Raw genomic sequence first — 5,759 nt, 5'->3', positions numbered from 1 at the left:
CCTGCTCAGACATTGTGATGTCTGTTTTCTTTCTGTCTGTCTGGCAGGCAGGCCTCTTTCCTCTGATAATAGCATCCCACTTTGGAGAAACTACATCCCTAACTCCCAGTCCTTTCGCACCTCCTCCCAGGACTCAGGGCCGGGGGTGGGGGTGGGGTGGTGTGTGTGTGTGGGGGGGGGGGGTGGCTAGTGACCAGAAAGTGACCAATCAGAGCGTTCTATCACCCTGGCCACAGTGACTGGATCAGAGCCAGACATGGGACCCAGGCCAGGCTTACCTTTGGGATCTTGCTAATAAAATTTAAAGAAAGCTCTTTCTCAGGGGAAATTGTCGTAGTCCTTTCAGGCTGACATAGCAAAATATCGTAGACTGGGTGGCTTATAAACAATGAAGTTTATTTCTCACAGTTCAGGAGACTGGAAAGTTTAAGATTAATGTCCAGACAGATTCAGTGTCTGGGGAAAGCCCATTTCCTGGTTTATAGGCTGCTGGATTCCCTGTATCCTCCTATGGCTGAAGAAGCTAGGGAGTCCTCTTTCATGAAGAGAGATGCTAATCTCATTCATGAAGGCCCCACCCTCAATACCTTATCACTTCCCAAAGGCCCCACCCACCTCCTAAAATCATCACACTGGGGATTAGGTTTCAACGCATGCATTTAGGGGCACAGAAGGGTAAATGAGGGGAGAGAGAGAGAGAGAATATGAATATATAATATTTAGCTTCCATTCCAGCAATGTTGGAATTGGAAATACTCCTAAATCTGTCAAACAAGCCAACAAATTCTCCCTCTTTTAATTTTTGGCTTAAGTTGATTTGACTTGAGTCTCTGTCATTTGCAGCTGAAAAGTGCTGACTAACATTCTGACAGTTGCCTCACCTATGCCTTTTGAATAGGAAGGAAACAATTTGTGCCCTCTTTCTGTTCTTCGGACAAAATAAGCTCAGTCCCATCTCGGGGATTTTACTCTTCTCTCTGCCTGAGACACTCTTCCCCAGTTCTTCATTCACTCAGCTCCTTTGTCACCCAGCTAAAGTGTCACTGCCTCAGAAGCCTTCCCTGAACCCCCAGCTCTGGTATCCACTCCGTTACTCTAGCTCATGGTCTTGTGTTATTTTTGTCATGGTCCTTACCTCATCTGACACTTTCTTGTTTATGTACTTTTGTATTGTCTGTCTATATGACTAGAAACTTCATAAGAACATGGAGCTTTTCTGTGCCTGGCTCATAGTCAGAGCTCAGGAAAATTTGTGGAATGCATCAATGAAAAACCACATGTTTAGCTACTACTGATATGCATACATGTAAGTGCTTATGTGGGTGCTTTATGTAGATTAATCAATCCTCAATATAACCTTTAGTAAGGATTGTTATCATCCTATATGCACAGAAATCAGAGTTTGGAGGGGTTGAGAAACTTACCCAAAGTTACATGCCTGGGAAATGGCAAAGGTGTAATTTTAAAAAGGACATTTTAACTCTAAAATGCATGGTCTTATCTTTTCATTGACTCCCAGATTTGTCTCAGTCTTCTAAAATTCTGACAGGTAAAAATCCTTGTTAGATTTCAAATTGCTATTTGGGAATGATTTGTATAATGTGACCACCACAGAGAGAACTGACTTTTTTATGAGATCTTGAGGGACATACAGGCCTAGAACAGGTCTAAATGGACATCCTATTAGACATGGTGTAGCCTAGTAATACTTGGGATGTGTATTGAAAGAAATTATTAGGGGGAACTAGGATGGTTCCAGCCTTTAGAAGAAACATCTATGACAAAACTACACAAGCAGAGCAGACAATAGAGAGAGATCATGATCACATATTCATGGGGTAGATGTGAATGGGATACTGGGGAGGGTAGTGAAATGTACCTCCTCTTTGGATGGAATATAGAAAGTGAACAGAATACACTCAAGGTATGGAATTATTATAATTGACATATGAATGCATTGTTGGTTGTAGAGAGAATCACAAAGTCAGAATAAACTCTGTGCTGAAGAAAAAAATACAATATAACAAATGACAACATATAATAGAAATTGAAAGACTTATTTGAAGTTCAATTGCATAAAACATCCAGCTGTCAAAGATTCAATTTCTTACATTTTTAAAGTTTATTTAATCTTTATGTAGACTTTGACACATAGACTACAAATTGAGCAAAGGAAAAGTTCTTTTATCCCCTTCTTTGAGAACCTGAATTCATCCTTTTCATCATCAGGCAGTCAAGAATAAAAGCCTACATGATATTCAAATAAGAAAAGTGAAAACAACATTTTTAAGGACTGAAAAAGATGTAATAGGCAATGTTAGAAGTTAAACATGTGTGTGTGTGTGTGTGTGTGTGTGTGTGTGTGTGTATTTTACACTTTGATATTTAGGAACAGCCACATGGCAGCCATGGACTATTGTTTTGTGTAGTAACTAGAAACATTTTATTTTCTGTGTTTTTAACTCAATTCAGAACAATGATCATCTCAAAACATACATACTTATAAACATTTTACCAATAGTTTTAATATTGACCAATTTGAAATTGAGCCTACTATTGTGAGATATTGTAAAAATGCTTTCTACAAGTTATATGAATTCCTTATATGGTTATTGAAGAGTTGAGTAAATTATAGGATACTAAAATATTCTATCTCCTAAAAATTTTTTTATCTTAAAATAGTTTTTGACTTACCAAAAAGTTGCAAACACCCATACAGAGCATTCACCCGATCTTCCTCCAGGGTTATCTTACATGAGGATAGCGCAATTTTCAAAACTAGGAAATTAACATGATGTAACACTATTAACTAAACTATAGGCTTTATTCGAATTTTGCTAGATGTCTCTCTAAGGTCTCTTTTCTACACCAGGATCTGATCCTGAATCCCACTCTGCATATAGCTGTCAGTTATTTTATAGAATGTCCCTCAATTTGTGCTTGGTTGATGTTCTTTCATGATTAGATTCAGGTTATAACCTTTTGGCAGGAACACCAAAGAAGGGATGTGCCCCTCTCATTGCACCATATCATGGGGTACATGAAGTCCATATACTTTGTTACTCGTTAACTTGGTTAAGGTGGTGTCTGCTGGGTTTCTCTATTGAGAAGTCACTATTTTTCTGTTTGAAATCAATAAATGTCTTGTAGGGAGCTACTTTGAAGCTATGTGGATGTCCTTTCTCTCATCATCCTTTTACCCACTAATGTTTGCATCTATTGATAGTTCTTGCTTGCAACAGGTTAACTGTGGTGTTTGCCTGAAGGAGGTTTCTGTATTGCTCTCATTCCTTCTGCATTTTTTTTTTATTTTGGAAAGAATTCTCCAATAAGCAAGATCTATACTTTCTTTCCCATGTATTTATTCAATCAATTATTTATATCAGCATGGTCTCATGGATATTTATCTTATTCCATAGGTTATAATCCAATGCTAGGGCTATTAGTTGCTTAAATTGGTTCAACTTTTGCCATTGGCAGTTCTTTCAGGTGAGCTCCTGTGTCTCTTTGACATGCCCCCACCACTTTTTTTTTAAGCAATCCCCTGCTTTCTGGCACCATAGGTTTATCTAGTTTGTTTTCCTTTCCCAGTTCTGGAATCAACCATCTCTCCAAGGAGCTCTGGTTCCTTTTACTGGAAAATGGCATTTATTTATTTATATTTAAAGATTTTTATTTACTAAAAAAAAAAAAAGAAAAGATTTTTATTTACTTGAGAGAGACGGAGTGTGAGCAAGCATGAATGGGGTAGGAGGGTGGTTAGAGGAAGAAGGAAAAGCAGATTCCCCACTGAGCAGGGAGCTCAACGAGGAGCTTTATCTCAGGATCCTGAGGTCATGACCTGAGAGCCCAAGGTAGATGGTTAACTGACTGATCCCCCTCAGGCACTCCTGGAAAATGGCATTTGGATCTGAGCATTTATCATTGAACTTGCAATAGAGAAAGAAAGCATGAGAGGTCTCTGTCTTCGCACACATACATTAATGATGTATACAGTCCAAAGTGGATACATAGTGATGTATACAGTCCAAAGTGGATTATATTTTTGTCTTTATATTTAACTCAAAATGTGGAATTTTGATTTTCTGAAATATTTACAAGTCCTTAGATCTTATGTCAGATTTACAAGTAAAATATACAAGTAAAGTAAGTCACTTTACAAGTAAGATGTAGTTTTTATATGTGGTATTTCTAAAAAGGACACAATTACATTTGGAGAATTCACTAACTTGGGGTAACACATTTAAAACTTTCCATTTTGTTTTTACACCTTTTAAAAAATTTAAGTATAGTTGACACAGAATATTACATTTCTTTCAGGTATACAACATAGTGATTCAGTATCTCTATAATCTGTCACCATACAACACTATTATTGGTCATATTGCCTATGCTGTACCTTTCATCCCTGGGACTTATTTATCCATAACTGGAAGCTTGTACCTCCTATTCCTCTTCACTCATTTTGCCCATCCCCCTACCTCCCTCCCCTCTGGCAACCAACAGTTTGTTCTCTATATTCTCTGGTTGTTTGTTTATTTATTCGTTTTGTTTTTCAGATACCACATATAAGTGAAATCACATGGTATATGTCTTTGGCTTATTTCAGTTTGCATAATACCTTCTAGGTCCACCCCTATTGTTACAAATGGTAAGATCTCATTCCTTTTTATGGCTGAGTAATATTCCATTGTATATGTGCCACTTCTTTCTCCATTCATCGATCAATAGACACTGGGTTGCTTCCATATACTGGCTATTGAAAATAACAGTGCAATAAACACGGGGGTACATATATCTTTTCAAATTGGTGCCTTCATTTTCTTTAGGTAAATATCCAGCAGTGGAATTACTGGATCATATGAGATTTTTATTTTTAATTTTTGGAAGAAACTCTATATTATTCTCCACAGTGGCTATGCCAATGTGCATTCCACCAACAGTGCACAAGGGTTCATTTTTCTCCATGTTGTCACCAACACTTATTATTTCTTGTCTTTTTGATTCTAGCCATTCAGACAAATGCAAGGTGATACCTCCTTAGGATTTTGATTTGCATTTCCCGAATGATTAGTGATGTTGAACATCTTTTCATGTATACTCATGCAAGATCGAGACTTCATGAAAAGTATTTATTGGGACACTTTGCCTGGTTCACACCATATTTAATAAATATTAACTTTGTTTAAGCGTCAGGGACACAAGATTGAACATGCCATGGCCCCTGTCTTCTAGCAGTTCACAAATTAAAAACCCTTCGAGGTTTCCCTAGTTGAGATAAACTTACTTTTTTCTATTAACCCATTCTTTTTTACTGTTGTCCCTCTCATCCTTCTTCCACTCCATAAGCTATTTCTCTTTTTTTCCAGCCCATATACTTCAACTTCAAAATTCTGCTTAAATTTCTCCTCCTCTAGAAAGCCCTCCCTACATTGTTCAGTCTCATCTAATCGTATCTTTCTCCAACCCCACAAGAACAAGGACATTTTTGTCCTGTGGGCACCTCAATTTCAGCATGAACAGAATGGAACTCCTCCTCCTCCTTATGTTCACCCCCCTCAATCTCAACTTCCTCCAGTAGTGTTCCCCACTTAAATGATGTTGCCATTATGCACCTGGGAGCCCACACCAAAAAATCTGGGAGGCAGAGACTCCCCTATCTTCCCTAACCCCACATTCAGCGAAAGCAAGGTCAGTTCTACCTTCCAGCTATCTCTTTGTTTTGCTCCTGCTCTCTCCTTAAGTTCAGGCAACTGTCT

Source organism: Vulpes vulpes, chromosome 14 (assembly GCF_048418805.1).
Source record: "Vulpes vulpes isolate BD-2025 chromosome 14, VulVul3, whole genome shotgun sequence".
Taxonomy (NCBI): domain Eukaryota; kingdom Metazoa; phylum Chordata; class Mammalia; order Carnivora; family Canidae; genus Vulpes; species Vulpes vulpes.
Note: the sequence above shows the minus strand (reverse complement) of the source record.